Source organism: Rhinopithecus bieti, unplaced genomic scaffold (genome assembly GCF_001698545.2).
Source record: "Rhinopithecus bieti isolate Rb0 unplaced genomic scaffold, ASM169854v2 scaffold_36840, whole genome shotgun sequence".
NCBI classification, from domain to species: domain Eukaryota; kingdom Metazoa; phylum Chordata; class Mammalia; order Primates; family Cercopithecidae; genus Rhinopithecus; species Rhinopithecus bieti.
In genome coordinates this window covers 1,798,696-1,817,533 of record NW_016816502.1, presented here as the reverse complement: position 1 = coordinate 1,817,533, position 18,838 = coordinate 1,798,696, and the positions used below count along the sequence as shown (strand labels likewise).

General features: G+C 40.6%; 1 long non-coding RNA gene across 1 annotated transcript in view; it reads right to left on the bottom strand.

The window, feature by feature from the left end:
- Positions 1 to 90: 90 nt before the first annotated feature.
- The window catches only part of LOC108517155 (uncharacterized), a 105,224-nt gene continuing 86,476 nt past the window's right edge, over positions 91 to 18,838 (bottom strand). Inside the window, exons 2-6 of the long non-coding RNA XR_001882020.1 lie at positions 17,525 to 17,885; positions 15,431 to 15,494; positions 14,078 to 14,197; positions 4,959 to 5,100; positions 91 to 1,032 (exon numbers count right to left, since the gene is read on the bottom strand). This is a non-coding gene — a long non-coding RNA (uncharacterized LOC108517155). The remainder of the gene's footprint in view (positions 1,033 to 4,958; positions 5,101 to 14,077; positions 14,198 to 15,430; positions 15,495 to 17,524; positions 17,886 to 18,838) is intronic.

Here is an 18,838-nt window from a genome sequence, read left to right as displayed (position 1 = left end):
AAAAAAAAAAAAAAAAAAAAAGAAAGAAAGAAATAAAACAAGAGAAAGGTAAACAAGAAAAGTAAAGGCAACTTGGGGAAGACAGTAGATACCTAAACAGTGCTTAGTTGCTAAACAGATGGAAACTTCAGGGGGCAAAGGACACAAAAAGGAAAATCTGGGGATTTAAAATCAGAGGATAAAATAAGAGAGTTTTAAATTACAAAGCTGAACCAATGACAAGGCTAAAGATTTAACCTCATTCACTAGCAAAATGGTATCTGCTACATTTACAAAAAGAAGGCTGACTGGTTGGTTTCTGGAGAACGAAGTGGGCCACACAAACTTAGGTCACTGTTAATATCATGGTCACATACTCAGCTTCTCAACACCAGAATCTTATTTTGTCAGCTTACCCAGAGTGGTTCAAGCTCTACAAGGCAGACAAATGCTCAACACACTGGTTTCTCAATATAAAGAAATAACCCTTTCCAGAGACTGAAATACATATATCCTCTTATTCAGATCACCTTCTTTCTAAAGTTTGTTGTAAAACAAAGTTAGCAAGCAGAAATTTGGTGACCATGAAATTACAGCAAAGGGAATTGAATAATCTCCAACGAGCAGTCACGCAGACTGTCCCACAGTGGAACTCATCTCCCTTATGACATGGATAGGATAGATGTCACACTGTGGCCCATCGGTCCCATTGGTGGATATACAGACAGGTTATTATTGTTCAATGCCTTTATTATTTACTTCATACCAGAGGTTCTCGGTGGCCCACAAATATTTGTTCGGATTGCTTTGGGCTTGCACAGTCACTTCTGGACTTTCTAGGAAAGTCTGCCTACACTGGGTCCACCTTTTCCAAGGACATCAATCTGTTGCAGCTGAGAAGGGTCTGCCCCTTTGAGTGTGCTATGTTGTCACAGCCCCAACTGACCAGCTTCACTCAGAGGGCTGGCTAACCTGTTGAGATCCTACATCTTGAAAGAGTGAGATCTCAACTATATGGAGAACTCTGCTAAGCAAGCCTGGCTTCAGACTTTCCTGTTGGGAAAGGAGCAAGGGAGAGATTACTTTTCAGTTACACAATAATTGATTAGGTTACTACTTTTTTATTGTTAACCAGTTAAGGATCCAGTGTTTATCATCAATTAGTTTCAGATCGTAACTAACCTGTTAGGATGGGTTACATCTGATGAAAATTAAAATCTGATAACTATTCATTATGAGATATTTCAGTTCTCAGAGAAGTATTTTTCTCCAAGTTCTAGGGACATCCTCTTATACTTTCTTATCTACCTGCTGCAGTCACACAGAGCAAGAAAACGTGGAAAATATATTAGATGGCAGAATCTGGATAGTAAACAAAATATCATGACAGATTAAAATGATGAACTAAATGTAACAGGGTCAAATGTTATATAAGAATAAATTTTCCCCCTATCTACTGGATATAGCTAAGACTGTTTGGTACCTACTGTTTGCTAAATCTGAAGTTTAAATTCTAAGCAATAAAAAATAAACGCTGCCAACACTTTGCTCTCAGTAGCATTTGGGGAATAGTAGTGCACAAATCAATTACATGAATCCTTTATATAATAGTATTTTTTATTAGTATTGTTAAAACATTGGCCAACATTCTCACCACTATGCCTCTTCCCAGGGCTGTTAACAAATAGGAGAGAAAGGAAAACACCTCTTGGCTACAGTTGTGGTATGCGGAACTGCAGAGTGAATGTAAAAATGGTCTCGGAGAGGATGTTGCAAATCAAGATGGAGAAATGTGTCAGATCAGCAAAGGAGCCTGGAGAAGTTAGGGTCTCCTGACCCCTGGAACCTCAGCCACCTGGTCCAGTTTTGCTAACAGGAAGCAGGGGCCAGCTGGGGGTGTGTGGTGATGAGCAAAATAGACATTAAGTTCAAGATGGGGCATCTTGAGTATGAAGAGACAGAGTCCTTTCTGAGCAGTAGTAAATGGAGGCTATAGAGGCTGTGACAGCTAGACTGAAACAAGATGAGAGTAGAGACTGACTGAGTAAGGATGAGAGCAGAGAGGAAGAAGAGCTGGGAACCAAGTTGTCGTCAAGATGGATCAAGGCTTGTGTGTAGGAGGCAGGCAACTGGCTTGCCCTGCAGAATGGTGGGCTTTTTGCCCATTGCCAAGGTACATAATGAATGCGAGGACCCCCCAGTAGATGATAGCACCAACAGTGGATGGGGGGAGGTAGGGCAGAATAGCTGAATGGCATAAGATCAAAGGAGAATGGTTTTAACAAGACAGTGAAATATAATGTGGGGGAGTGAAGCAGACACTGTGGCAGACACTGCTTGTTCTCTGCCCGATATCTTTATCTTTATCCCTTTTCTTCCTTAGTAACGAAATCCTGAATTTGTTCTGGGGTACAATATGCCAGCTAAATATACCTACCTTCCTAGATTACCTTACATCTAGGGATGCCATGTGGCACACTTCTAGCCAATGAGACATAAGCTTAACTTCTCTAGGGATTCTGATAATGTTTTTCTTTCCTGATGCAGGCAACACCCTTTAACTCCTTTTCTCTTCTCACCTGGAATTTAGACATGAAGTCTAGACTACAAGGTCCATATTGTGACCAAGAGGTTAGAAATATGGGGCCGGACATGGTGGCTCATGCCTGTAATCCCAGCACTTTGGGAGACGGAGGTGGGCAGATCACGAGGTCAGGAGATCGAGACCATCCTGGCTAACACAGTGAAACCCCGTCTCTACTAAAAATAAAAAATTAGTCCAGCGTGGTAGCAGGCACCTGTGGTCTCGGCTACTCGGGAGGCTGAGGCAGGAGAATGGCATGAACCAGGGAGGCAGAGCAGTGAGTGGAGATAGCGCCACCGCACTCCAGCAAGGGCGACAGAGCGAGACTCCACCTCAAAAAAAAAAAAAAGAAAAGAAAAGAAAAGAAAAGAAAGAAAGAAATATGGTATGAAGAAAAGGCAAGACAACCCCAGAGATGTGAGTCCTGATTTCAACTGGCCACTGAACCAATACTAACAGCCATCTTTAACCAGGTATCTGGTTATGTGAACAATGAGCCCTACTTAATGAAACCAGTGTTAGTGACTTTTCTATTGTTCATGATCTATTATATTCCTCATAGATATTAACCCACCTTGTTGGACTGAAATACAAAGGTACGAGGGGTGCAGGGAAAGCAGTGCTCCAAGGGAAGAGGCCAGCTTTCCCAAGGTAGGAGGAAGGAGATGAGAGTGTTAGAAAAGAAACTGTACAGGTATGGCAGTTTGCTAGCTATGGAGAAAGGATTCAACAGGCCAGAGTGGAAGAGAATGAGGAGAGAAGAGATGGAAGCCTGGGGCAGAAAGATGTACAAAGCTTCATGAGGATGATAGCACGGAAGTGGATCAGTTGACTACATGGGCATAGGGGTAGAGGCTATACTTTGAACCTAGACCAGCATGAACAGAAGTGAGATCCATGGAAGATTTGGTCTGCAAGTCTCTTTGAGGTCAGAAACCTTGTTATCTTCCCAGAGGGATTACCAGGTTGTACCAGTGGGACCATCATCTTTCCACATCCTTGGTTAGGAAAAAAAGGAGAGATGTCATCCCTTTTGGCTCTCTAGAGAATCCACGTGCAGGTTTAAAGCTGAATAATGAAACCTGGCAATTTCTCTGGATTCCCTTTAAATCTCTCTGGAGTCAGAAATAGAAGCAACCTGAAGGAGGCAGAGAGGAACTGAAGGCCACAGGGCCTGCTAGGGCAGGGTGAGGGAGGCATTTTGCTCTCTTTTCTGGTAATTGGCCCACAAGGGCTGTTGTCTCCCCAAGGAGGCTAGTGTTCCCCTCCCTAAGTCCTTAGTCCCAAAGCAGAGTGACAGCCGTGAGCCTGCTAGAGCATCCATGTTGCCATAGCAACAGGCTTGCCCTTGGAGCAGTGGGTTCATGACAAAATGATCAGCCCTCTCTTAAAGGTTGTTGCTGTGTGTTGGACCAAGAATGCAGGCCAGGTGGGTGGGTATGAAGGCCTGGAGCCAAGAATATTCAGGGTAGGAATTTTATCCTGGTGAAAAACCTGAAAAGTCTGAGAATCAGTACGAGCTAAGTCCAACCAGCCAAGGGCCAAAACAGAAGAAGCATTATTCAATCATCAAGTCTGAGGGCCATCCCCATGATGAATTTGGTGGGGGAAAGTAGAGAGTGGTAGTGAGAGTAAGAGAAGAAGCCAGAGCAAGAGGGGCTGGAGTGTCTGTGATTCTTTTCTTAGGCTGCTGGCTACATGTTGTGTTAGCTGAGCAGCATTCTGGGTGGACACTAGCTGACCCCAACCCTGTTAAGCCATGGATAGCTTGCTTCCAACACCCATTCTTGCTCAATGAAAACCAGTTCTGATGGTGTTCTAGGACTCCATTCTCACCTCTTCTTCAGTCCTTTCTCTTGGATGAAGTTCTCAGCATCTCTCTATGGGCCCATGAAACTGCGGATACCATCCAGGATACCTGACCAATTTCTACAACCAGACATATTCCTAGATTCTCCTGTAGTTCTTAACTAAGATCAATCCACAGCTCTCTAGGCTGGGATCTGGTGGAATATAAGCTCCATCAGGGAAGGGTCTTTGACTGACAGTTTATCACGGTATTCCTAACACATAACACAAGCCTATCACATAGCAGGAGTTTAATAAATATTTATTAAATGAATAATTTAACAAGAGTGCTTGACAACTTTCATAACCCTCGCCTACTCCAGGATATTGGACTCTTCTGTGGGCACCTGCCATAGTCATAGTCCTGCTTCTTCCAGGATGGACCCTCTTAGATCCAAGACCTTCTACCCACTTGTCACTGAAAGCTTCTGTGACCAGAGATTCCTCGTTATACACCTGGGTGGGCCCGTGGACACCAGTGCCAGCCTGGACTAGAACAAAGATTTCAAATGTCCCTTTAGCCACTGCAGTAATAGCTTTTTTATACCCTTCTTGGTGACAACAGCATTAGTCCCCTGACCCAGACCTTGGGTCTCAGCCTACTTCCTTCTTGTCATCCCTCACAGGCAGCTCTATGAGAGTTGTGGTGATATTGTAGATGGCCTTGAGGGTCTCCCTGCTACAACAGCCTAGGAGTAAAAAGTAGGATTATAATAATGTAATTTCACTCTGATTCACAATTGAAAAGGTGTAAAGCTTCTCTCCTAATATGCTAATATATATACACACACACACACACACACACACACACATATATATGTCTGTTTTTAATTTTCTAAGAGCACTTACTACTATTTGAAATTGCTTATATATTTGTTATCTGGCTTTTTGTCAGTTTCTGTCATTGGAATATAAGCTTTTTGGTGTCAAGAATGTTGTCTGTTTCATTTACTACCTAAACAGCAAATGTCCAGTAACTATTAAGTGGATGAATTAATTACTCTGGATTAATCAGGGTCAGGGTAGGCCCTCTGTGTACCTACGAACCCAGGTCTCTGATTGCATTGTGAAATGCTTATTTTTCTCTTCACTTGTTCCATCTTTCCTTGGGCACAGGTCCAGTCATCGCCTCTGATGTCAACACACTGCCAGGACACTTGGTGCTTCATCTTACATCTTACCCCCAGCGTCATCTTATATCTACCTGTACCAGAGAACTAAATTCTCTGACTGCATTGTGGAAGGCCCATTTTCCTCTTCACTTGCTCCATCTTTCCATGGGCACAGGTGCAGCCACTGCCTCAGGCATTCACCACACTGCCAAGGCCCTGGTGCTTCCTTTGCTATCAAAGCCCTCAGTGTCATCTTCCACCCGTATCTGCCCAAACCACACTGCACCAAGGAGCCTGTTGAGCTGGACCCAAGCCTGCATTTCCAACCCTGATAACATACCAGTGTGGAGATGTCCAGCCAGCTCCCCACTGAAGAGGAGGCAATCTCTTTCCGCTACCCTTTGTATTACCCACATCCAAAAACAAGGCTGCCTTGAACTTCCAGATATTTTTTTGTAAAAAGAACCTTTGGATCTTTGCAGTCAACTCCCTTGCTTAGGAATCTGGTATTAGCCCATCTCAATAACAAGCACAATGCTATACCCAGGCATAGGTATTAGATTAAGCTCGCATGCAGTGTGTTTTTCCCATCTTTTATCCCCAAGGTCCCTCGATTTCTCTTCTTAGAGTCCCTAGGAAAGCCTCTGCCACTGCCTGTTCCCACAGCATGACTTGATGTGTCTAAATTCTCCTATGGGCACAGTTAGAGCAGCAGCCAGAATGGCCATAACACAGGAGTCTGGAGTTTACCCTGTGGGTGACAAGGAACAAATGGAGACCTTGGAAAAGGAGATTTTCTTGGAGAACCAGTTCCTTAGAGATAGATATGTATTGTTGATATGTAGGATGAGACACGGGAGAAGACTCTAGGCTGTCTTTGGTCATGGTAATTCACCCTCCCAAAGATCCTTACTGAACAGAATTCCACTCCTTCCCATATTTCTGTGAGTCAATAGTTCCCTCTGAATGTTGCTGGATTTCTGCTTTCTGGGCACATGGTATGTATGATTATTATTTTTGTTTTTTAATTTTTGTTTTTTTTTGAGACAGAGTCTCACTCAGCCGCCCAGGCTGGAGTGCAGTGGCACCATCTTGGCTCACTGCAACCACCTGTCTCCCAGGTTCAAGCGATTCTCTTCCCTCAGCCTCCTGAATACCTGGGATTACAGGCGCCTGCCACCACACCCAGCTAATTTCTGTACTTTTAGTAGAAACGTGGTTTCACTATGTTATCCAGGCTGATCTCAAACTCCTGACCTCAAGTGATCCTCTGAACTCAGCCTCCCAATGTGCTGGGGTTACAGGTATGAGCCACCGCACCTGGCCCATTATACTATTCTTTTAACTTTTCTGTAAGTTTAGAATTTTTTAACTTATAAGTTAGAAAAAGAAAGGGTTTCTTGTATATTAGATAGTTTTCTGTGGGAAAATAACTTAGAACAATGCTTGGCTTAAGCATGCAAATAAATGTTACTTGTTCTGATTATTCTAGTGCTTTACATGGAGTATCATGTTTAACCCTGACAATGGCCTTGTGAAGTTCTGATTGTAGGATGCTGTTGGTCTCTCGCATCCCTTTTACCAGGCAGGTGCACACCTCTCCAAGCTACCGTAAAGTGTTGGTTGCTAAAGGTTTACAGCTCCCTTTTCTCTGGAGAATTGCCTTCAGTCTAACAGAAGCCGCCCCAGAGATTATACCCCACACCAACCCTGGGGGACAGTCAGCAACCAATGATTAAGGAACAAAGAGGCATAAAAAACTAGCCCTAGTGGTGGCCTGTAATCTCAGAACTTTGGGAGGCCGAGGCCGGTGGATCACCTGAGGTCAGGAATTCAAGACCCGCCTGGCCAACATGGCGAAACCCTGTCTCTACTAAAAATACAACAGTAGCTTGGTGGTGCATGCCTGTAATCCCAGCTACTTGGGAGGCTGAGACATGAGAATCACTTGAACCCAGGAGGTGGAGGTTGCAGTGAGCTGAGATTGCACCACTGCACTCCAGCCTGGCAACAGAGTGAGACTCCTTCTCAAAAAAAAAAAAAAAAAAAAAAAAAAAATTAGCCAGGTGTCCAGGCATCATGGTGGCCATCTATAATCCCAGCTACTCAAGAGGCTGAGGCAGGAGAATCGCTTAAGCCTGGGAGGCGGAGGTTGCAGTTAGCTGAGATTGCGCCACTGCACTCCAGCCTGGGCAACAAAGCAAGATTCTGTCAAAAAAAAAAAAAGCTAGCCCTTGCCTTAATGTAGGATTCACTTTGTGATTCAAGAGCTCCCTGAGGATCAAACTGAAGCTGGACCCAGTTGAGACCACATCTTTACTTAGCTCCCAACTTCCCTCTTCCCTTCCTGCCTTTGGACTGTGAGTCAAAAAATAAATCACTTGTCCCCCAAACCTTTATCAGGTTCTACTGCAAGGGAACCTAAGCAGGAGGAAACAGAGGCAAGGAAGGCTAAGAAACTTTCCCAGGAGCCTCCCCAGACCACACAGTAGTAGATTTGAACCCAGGTAGTCTGAGCTCATGGTCTTTACCACTGCTCTTCATATGTAAAGAACTTGTTATGTGCCAATGAAAGTTATGTCTCAATAAACCTCAGCTCCAGGCTCCTTGCTCAGTTGCTGAGTATTGAAAGTCAATCAGACATGATTCTTGTGCTTCTCAGAGCCTGAAAACTCATGGATGAGACAAACATAGTCACATCCAGTGGCAGCCAGTGGTTATAGTCATAAGCACACACACACAGAAACCCACATACATACACAAACATACACACATATAAGCCTACACACACATACATATACAAACCTATACAAACACATAAACACACATGGAAACCTGTACACATATGCACATTCACACATACATATGCACCCAAGCCATACCTTACAAGGGAATCCCCTACAGCTGCTAGAAAAGAAAGTCATAGGCTACATGTTCTAGGAATGTATTTGTTAATGGAATAAAGAAAATAAACAATATTTTGGAAATTTTAATCATATACATATGTTTCTTTTTAAAATATCAGTGGAATTGTTTTTTGTCTGTTTCCTTCATGTTTCTATATAACAGGATGTTTAAAAACACATAAACACATAAAATCTGAGGCATATTAATATTTGTAGAGGATATTTATGTAGGTCAGTAAATAATAATGGTACATGTGTGAAGCAACCTATAGCCTGATGAAAAGAAAATAATATAAAACTGTAGATCATTTAGGGAAGTAGTGATATGAACATTAACTCTTTATTCATTTGTTCTAACATTATTAAACTATGTTTTCTAATTGCTGAATTCCCACAGAATCTGTGTTCAAAGGCCCTCTCCTCTAACCTCTCAGAGCTGCTATGTTTTGCTTTCTGATTCTGCAACATCTGTTGATGGTCACAATGTTGGGCCCCTGAGGCCTGAACTGATGTGAAATGAACACTGAACCTGAAGTCCTAGGTTGCAATGATTGCTTTGTAATTTACTGACATCGACTTTGGGCAAGTCACCTCTTTGAGCCTCATTTGTCTCAACTGTGTATAAGTGGAGGAAATAAAATCTACTTCACAAGATTTTTGTGAAAATTAAATGGGGTAACATTTAGATGGCACCTAGCCCAGCACCTGAGAAGATGGAAATAAAGGAATGAATAAATCCATAGCCAATAAATAGCAAAGGGTGTGCACTTACTGCAAGAGTCGCTGATTATTAATGCAACCCAGCAACCATAAGCAGCCATGAAAAGAAATCACAGTCCTTCACCTAGATTGACCAGTTAACGTTTTGCCACATCTGTTGTATATCTGCTGTTGTTATTATTACTAAGGGCGGGGATGGTGGCAGCAGTAGTAGATCCATAGTTTATATTCAAATTTTCTTTCTTTCTTCTCTCTCTCTCTCTCCTTTTCTTTTTTGAGATGAAGTCTCATGCTGTCACCCAGGCTGGAGTGCAATGACATGATCTCAGCTCACTGCAACCTCTGCCTCCCAGGTTCAAGCAATTCTCCAGCCTCAGCCTCCCAAGTAGCTGGGATTACAGGCACCTGCCACCGCGCCCAGCTAATTTGTTATATTTTTAGTAGAGATGGAGTTTCACCATGTTGGTCAGGCTGGTCTTGAACCCCCGACCTCAGGTGTTCCACCTGCCTCAACCTCCCAAAGTGCTGAGATTACAGGCATGAGCCACCGTGCCCAGCCTATATTCAAATTTTCAAATTGTCCCAATGTTGTCCTTTATAGGCTTTTTTTTTTTTTTTTCAATCCAGGATCACATATAGTTGTTGTTTGTATTCTTTTCCTTTTTTGTCCTATATGAGAAATCTTTGTCTATTCCAATATCACAAAGGTTTTCTTCTGTTTTCTGTTAGAAGTTTTATAGACCAGGTGTGGTGGCTCGTGCCTGTTATCTCAGCACTATGGGAGGCCAAATTGGGAGAATTGCATGAGCCCATGCATTCAAGACCAGCCTGGGCAACATAGTGAGACTCTGTCTCTACAAGAAAAATAAAAATTAGCCGGCCATGGTGGCACATGTCTGTGGTCCCAGCTTCTTGGGAGGCTGAGGTGAGAAGATGGCTTGAGCCCCGGGTTTAGAAGCTGCAGTGAAGTTGCAGTGAGCAGTGATGGTGCCTCTACACTCCAGCCTGGGTGACACAATGAGACCTCATCTAAAAAAAAAAAAAGAAAAAAAAAAGTTTTATAGTTTTAGCATGTATTTTTAAGTCTATAAATAGATATTTAACTTAATAGACTAAAATCTATTAATATCATTGTTTATTTGATGCTCATATTTTCCCAGTAGAAGCCCCTTCAAGGGCAGTTTCCATAGCCTTTTGACAGATTCTCTTAATTTTTTGAGCACTTTCTTATTTTCTGGCACATGATGTTTCAGAGTCATCTTGTACTTTAACTGCTCTAGCCCTGGAATCAGCATTTTTCCAAGAAGCCCTCACTCCTTTTAGTGTGAGTGGTATTTAAAAACCAAGATCTGGATACTAGTTGCTCATTGCTATTGGTATTACTGCTTCTAGATTCTTTTAGAGGACAGAGCTAGGAAATATCTGTCTATCTGTCTGTCTGTGTAGAGTATTCCAATTCCAGTGCAACAAATTAGATTCTTTTTTGTCTTCACTCATTTTGTATTTGTATCTGCCTTATCCCACAGTGAGAACCCTGGCTCCCAACACATCATGTATGTACCTGTTTGCTTGGTTCTACAATACACAAAATAGTTTTAGAATTGCTGTAACTATGGTCTACAAAAAACCTAGTAAACAGAGTTTAAGTGTTTTTATTACTTTTTTTTTTTGTTTTTTGACTGAAGATAGTTAGCCTAAGTATTGTATTCAAATGTTACTTAAATTATTTTATTTTCCATGTAGATGTGCTATTCATTTGAAATATAGTTAATTGGTTTCTGTTTGCATTCAATTTGCATTTTTTCTCATAATTGTTTTATTTAATATTATTTTGAATTTCTAGAGCATTAATATGGTTTTAAAATAAAAACTATACAAAATATATACTCATAGAAGTATCAATTCCTCTTCTATTCCTTTCATTCTATTCTTATCCACTGTCTATGGATAATAATATATTAATTTTTAGTATATATTTCCTATGGTTTATTTATTTATTTATTTTTTCATTTTATTTATTTATTTATTTTTTGAGATGGAGTCTCACTCTGTCACCCAGGCTGGAGTGCAATGGCACGGTCTCTGCTCACTACAACCTCACCTCCCGGGTTCCAGCGATTCTTCTGCCTCAGCCTCCTGAGTAGCTGGGATTACAGGTATGTGCCACCACACTTGGCTAATTTTTAGTAGAGATGGGGTTTCACCATTTTAGTCAGGCTGGTCTCAAACTGCTGACCTCATGATCCACCTGCCTCAGCCTCCCAAAGTGCTGGGATTACAGGAGTGAGCCACCAGGCCCGCTCAGCCATTCCTATGTTTTTTGGTTTTTTTGTTTGTTTTTCTTTAAGAAATAAGCTTTCTTACTCATATGGCATACCATATATATTCTTTTGTATTTTGTTTTTTTTTTTTTTACTTGATTACATACCCTGAAAATCACCCCATATCAGTTCATAGAGATCTCCTAATTCATTTCCCTAGCTGCAGAGCACTCCATTGTGTTGATATCATAGTTTATTAAACCAATCTCCATGCCAGGGATTTTAGGTTGTTTATATACCTTTTCAATTGCAAGTAATGCTGTGTAGGTATTTTTGTATTGTTAGAGGTAGTATCAGTCTGGACACAGAGATCATGCAGTAATTAAAATAGGAGAGATTTAATATTAAATCATTAAGCTATGATACAATAATATAAAGATGTAAAGAGAACTCTAAAGTTGGGCTGGCAAACTTCTTTATAATGGGACAGATAGTGAATATATTAGGCTTTCTAGGCCATACTTTCTTTATCATAACCATTCAATGCTGTATAGACAATACATAAATAAATGGACCTGGCTGCATTTCAATAACATTTTATTTACAAAACAGGTAGGGAGCTGGATTTGGCCAGAAAACTGTGGGGTTTGAACACAGTTTGCCAACCCCTGCTCTAAAGAATGCCCTAGGGTCAGCCGGGCACAGTGGCTCACACATGTAATCCCAGCACTTTGGGAGGCTGAGGGAGTCGGATCACCTGAGGTCAGGAGTTTGAGACCAGCCTGNAATATTAAATCATTAAGCTATGATACAATAATATAAAGATGTAAAGAGAACTCTAAAGTTGGGCTGGCAAACTTCTTTATAATGGGACAGATAGTGAATATATTAGGCTTTCTAGGCCATACTTTCTTTATCATAACCATTCAATGCTGTATAGACAATACATAAATAAATGGACCTGGCTGCATTTCAATAACATTTTATTTACAAAACAGGTAGGGAGCTGGATTTGGCCAGAAAACTGTGGGGTTTGAACACAGTTTGCCAACCCCTGCTCTAAAGAATGCCCTAGGGTCAGCCGGGCACAGTGGCTCACACATGTAATCCCAGCACTTTGGGAGGCTGAGGGAGTCGGATCACCTGAGGTCAGGAGTTTGAGACCAGCCTGGCCAACATGGTGAAACCCCATCTCTACTAAAAATACAAAAATTCACCGGGTGTGATGGTGGGCACCTGTTATCCCAGCTACTTGGGGGGCTGAGGCAGGAGAATCACTTGAACCCAGGAGGCAGAGGTTGTAGTGAGCTGAGATTGTGCCACTGCACTCCAGCCTGGGCAATAGAGCCAGACTCCATCTCAAAAAAAAAAAAAAAAAAAAAAAGAATGCCCTAGGGCCTAGGGAGAGTGCTAAAGCCAGCACAGAGCTGGCAAGGAAACCCCCACCTTCTTAATGAGGTTAAAACCTAGTTGAAGAAGGTGTGGTTGCAGCCTACTGCATAGCCCAGCATTTGCTGGGTTCCCTGGTCCAAAGTTTGCCATAGCAGGAAACAACCCTCAGGCACACAGGTACATAGAGATGGTCAGGGACCCACCTGAAGCCACTTAGTGTACCCACCAGGAGGCCCACAGCAAGCTGGTCATTAGGCCTAGGCTGGGAATTGGAGGTTGCTGAGGGACCAAGCACTCAGGTACCACCTGGTTCCACCACTGTCGTTCTACTGCCTCCACTCCCACCCCAGCCATTGCCCTACTGACAGGTTGTGCAACAGAGAAAGTAAAAGCAAAATGCAGCTTACCAGAACTAGAAATTGCCCCCATTTCTCCTGCAATGTCCCTCCAGTGCCCTCTACTGACAAAGGTTAATTAACATCGTGCTCTCTGTAGAGGAGAAATGCTTAAAGAGTCCAGTTCATTACCCCAGAGCAGGTACTGAAGGGTAAATTTGAAGCTGAAGTCTCCTAGGGTAAATTCTTAAAAGTTGAATTTGTGAATCAAAGGGTAAAAAAATACTTTGCTAGGTTTTGATGAATTTCTTTCAGTGCAGTTGTATCATTCTGCATTGCCACCAAAATGTATGAGAATACTATGTGTTATTTTACAACTTCATCAACAGCATTGCCAAACTTTTTACTTTCTGTCACTATGATTGTTATGAAATCTTATCTCATTGTAGTTTTTTGTTTGGTTTGGTTTTTTTAGATGGAGCCTCGTTCTGTTGCCAGGCTAGAGTACAGTGGCGCGATCTCTGCTCACAGCAACTTCTGCCTCCTGGGTTCAAGCAATTCTCCTGCTTCAGACTCAACTGGTAGCTGGGATTACAGGCATGCACCACCACACCTGGCTAATTTTTGTATTTTTAGTAGAGATGGGGTTTCGCCATGTTGTCCAGGCTGATCTTGAACTGCTGACCTCAGATGATCCACCCACCTCAGCTTCCCAAAGTGCTGAGATTACAGGTGTGAGCCACTCAGCCTGGCCTCATTGTAGTTTTAATTTACATTTCTTTTACTATTTGTAAAGTTGAACATCTTTTCATATGTTAAGAGTCTCCTCTTGTGATAAACTGTTCGTATCTTTCATCCACCTCCCTACAGGGTTAGGAAATAAGTTGTTAAACTAGCTTAAAGCAGGAAAAAAATCAGGTGAGCTACAACTGCAAATTACTTGTGAAGGAATAGTTTTGTAGAACTCTTGTTGTTTTTCCTAAGTTAGACACCAGAGTTTAATCTAAGTTCAGTTTATTTCAATATTTACTGAAACCTTCCTGTGGGCCAGGCACCAGAGCTGCAGAGGAAGACATAATCCTTGCTGTTAATGAGCTTAGTGTGAAAACAGACATATAAAATCACTTGGGAGATAGTAGAACACAGTGATTAAAATCTGAATTAGGGTATGTATGGACTTGGGTCCAAATTCTGACATTGCCATTTGAACAACTAGCTTTGTAATACTGGATGAGTCATTTCTATCTTTGTGCTTCAGTTTCTTAAGGCAGAGATAATAATATATATCATAGAAATATTGTAAGAACTACATGAGATAGTATATGAAAACAACTGCATGCTGCTTGGTATATAGTAAACATATGACAAATGTTAGCTAATAATAATAAATTAAAATGAAATAATGAGTAGTGACAAAATGATAGAGGAATTTACAGCACACCATGATTGCATATATAAGCTTATTTCATTTTAGCTGAATTTAAATATATTATAACTAAGCCATCAAAAATGTTTAAACTATATGCAATTGTTCAGTTTGATAGGAGACTCTATCAGAGTTTTCATATAATTTTCTTAGGTATTGATAAAAGTAAATACTTAACAGAAAATCACAAATACTGAAACAACTAATCTGACATTCTGAATTATTAATTATATAAAAAAAGTGTTAGTAAAAAATACAAGACTATAGAATTTACATATTATTGTCATCCTTATTAACAGTTTTAAGGAACTCAAAGATATACTTCAAGCAGGGAATTACAGTTCAATTGATTGATTCATTTACTAATTTTCTTTCAGTCTCTCTTTATTACCTAATATATACTTAGAAACAAAAGTTGAATTCAAGGGTTACATTTAATGTAAAATATAAAATATCAAATGTTTAAATATATTTAATAACAATGCTCAACTCACTATGATACAATGTATTCTAACTTTTCTACTTCAACAGTCAGCAGAAATTTTCTAGGAACCATAATCTTGACTATTCCAAATGTACAGCTATGTGCACAGCCGTTAGAAAAAACAATTGTTTTATTTTACCTAGTTACAAATACTCCAGGTATACCTTTGAGGGAAATTAACAAAATACAGAAAAGCAAAAATGAATAAAAGTCACATATAATCCTATCACTTGGAGATAAACTGTATTTGGGTTGTACCATAGTAAAACAAGTATTTATTGACCTCCTATTCTATGCAGGTATATTAGTCCATTTTCACACTGCTATAAAGATACTACCTGAGATTGGGTAATTTATAAAGAAAAGAAATTTAATTGACTCACAGTTCTGCATGGCTGGGGGGGCCTCAGGAAACTTAAAATCAGGCAGAATGGGAAACAGGCACTTCTTACATGGTGGCAGGCGAGAGAGAGAGAAATAGAGAGAGAGGGGGGAGAGAGAGGAGAGAAGAGAGAGAGAGAGAGAAAACTGTTAAACACTTATGAAAGGATCAAATCTTGTGAGAACTCACTATCACAAGAACATCATTGAGGAACTACCCCCATGATCCAATCACTTCCCACCAGGTCCCGCCCTTGACACGTGAGGATTATGGGAATAACAACTGAGATGAGGAGATTTGGGTGAGGACACTAGTCAAACCTTATTATCAGGTCCAGGGTTTTTTTGTTTGTTTGTTTGTTTGTTTGTTTTTTTGAGATGGAGTCTTGCTCTGTCACCCAGGCTGGAGTGCAATGGCACGATCTCGGCTCACTACAATCTCCGCCTCCTGGGTTCAAGTGATTCTCCTGTCTCAGCCTCCCAAGTAGCTGGGATTACAGGTGTGCACCACTATCCCTGGCTAATTTTTTGTATTTTTAGTAGAGACAGGGTTTCACCATGCTGGCCAGGCTAGTCTTGAACTCCTGACCTTAGATAATCCACCCATCTCAGCCTCCCAAAGTGCTGGGATTACAGGTGTGAGCCACCATGCCCTGCCAGCAGGTCTAGTGTTAAACTCTGGAACTGCTTGGGCCACAGGGAGGTGGGAAGCAACTCTGTGCTGTTAGACTGTTCCCTCCTGAACAACTGATGGCCCCTGCTCTCTGGGCTGGAGACTTGGTCTGTAAAATCTGCTCTAGAGTGTCAAGCTACATTCCACATAAAATAGTTGTGTGTGTGATGATGTTCTGGGGACCCAGACGGCCATGCACACACAGCACTATGTAGTAACACAGACTCTAAATTCTAAAAACACACATGCAATGATAATTTTTCCAGTGGTTTTCATCTTTGATTGGGCAAGGAAAGCTAATGCTCTTTGAAATTTTGACAGAAATTAAAGCCCTGTTTGGTTTTAAAGAAACTTGATGTCCGAACCGAACTCATAAGACACAAATTATCAGGTGATTATTCTTGTGTAAAAAGTGGTCTTCTTTACTAAAGCATTTCCTGCTATCACTTTTTAATTCTACTACATTAACTGAACAGGGGCTACTGTGAGTTATTTTCAGTTGAGTTCCACAAATATACTGAAATTTTCTATTTAATGTACCAGAAATTTATTTAAAGTATAAATTTTCAAGAACATACTATCTGTATACACCTCTAAATATCTCAGAATTTGACTCTTGCTTGGAACTGTGGAGGAATCCAGCTCCATGATTTAGCCATACATTGTTTCTATTAACATTAGTTCCATTAGAACGCAACTCAGTAGATGGGGTTTCCAAACTTTGCTAAAATTGCATTGGTTTGCAGAATAGCTATAGTTGTGTTAAGATTCATATCTTCCATAACAGCTTCTAATATTAAACTTTAAAGTTCTTAAATTGATTTAGGTATGTTATTGGGTTCTCAGATAGGTCTTTCTTATCATCTTTTCTCCTGTGGCCCCCTGTCATTGTTGGTATCAAAACCATCTCATTGACTGACTTCTTCAAATGTCAGAATAAAAGAAAATACGAGTCCAAGATGTGCCTGTCACCTTGCAGGCTCATTCTCTGAGAAATATTTTTTGGTGTATATTTAATTAAATAAAAGGCATAGTGCTCAGCAATTGCCATTTTGACGTATTCTATTTAAGGATTGATTGCATTTCCTAATATTTGTGAATGATATTAATATTCAAAAAAGAATCACAAGGGACCATCTGGAGTTAAACAGAAAGCAAGTGTTCAATAAATGACTCTCAGAAAGACTGCCCAACAGTTTTATATGTTGCTGGTCAGAATGTAAATTGGTAGAACCTTTCTGGAAAGCAATTTTGCAATCTATGATTTGATTTATTAATTCCATCTGGGAATTTATCATAAGGAAATAATAAAAGATGCAAAGATATTTGTGCAGAGATGCTGATCATGTTAATTGGTAAAATGGTGAACATTAGAAAAAACTTAAAACCCCTCCATAGGGGATTGGTTAAATAAATATATTACCTCCATTTGATGGTGTGGCTGAGACTGCTTGCTGGTTGCTCAATCTCCATTCTCCTCTTCTTTGTTGTTAACAAGACTCTATATTATTGGAGCCAGCAACGTGCTTATTAATAATACTGTATTTCACAGCTTTCCTTTCAGACAAAGATGACCAATGAGATAAGAGCAGAAGTCCTTGGGTGGGACTTCCAATTGCCTGGATTACTGCCTGGATCCAGCTGCCTTGATCACTGATATGATGGCTGAAACTCCAGAAGTCATTTGGGGACCATGAGAGAAAAGCCAGGAGAATTGTAGTGACTGCAATTCTGACATTCTTGAACCACTGTAACAAAGCCAACAACTGCCTCCTTTCAGATGTCTCATTATATGAGAAAAAAATAATAAACCATTATATGCTTATGCTAGTCAAACTCTGTTAATAGCAGCCAAACACAAGTCCTAACTGACACAGATGAAACATTTTGCAACCATTTAAAATTATCTTTCTAAAAAAATAGAACATAATATTAAATGAGAAGAATATAAAACTCTGTATGTGGTATGTCTATTTTGTCATTAAGTTAGACATATACATTATATATGAATGAATACGGCTATGTAATACATTAAAATGTTGATAGTGCCTGTCTCAGGATTATGTTTTTTCGTTTTGTTTTGTTTTTCGTGTTTTTTTTTGAGATGGAGTCTTGTTGTGTTGCCCAAGCTGGAGTGCAGTGATGTGATCTCAATTAACTGCAAGCTCTGCCTCCTGGGTTCACACCATTCTGCCTCAGCCTCCTGAGTAGCGGGGACTTCAGGCGCCCACCACCACACCCAGCTAATTTTTTGTATTTTTAGTAGAGACGGGGTTTCATCATGTTAGCCAGGATGGTCTCCATCTCCTGACCTTGTGATCTGCCCTCCTCGGCCTCCCAAAGTGCTGGGATTACAGGCGTGAGCCACTGCGCCAGGCCAGGATTATGGGTTATTTATTATGATGATGATTTATGCTTTTTTATGTTTTTAAATTTTTCAACATTGAGAATTTTTTTTAAATGTTTTTGAGATTGCCCGATACGTACACATGACTGGTGGGAAGGTAAATTGGTTACATCTACACATTTTGTAGAGCAATTGGTCAACATAGATTAAAAGTTTTATAGTTTTATACCTTTAGCTCTCTATTTTCACTCTGAGGTGTCTATCTTGGTAAAATGAGACCCAAACAAAGAATTATGCACAGTGATGTTTACTATAACATTACGTATGATACCAAAAAAAAATGAAAACAAACTCAATGTCCAACATTAGGAAAGTAGTTAAATAAATTAT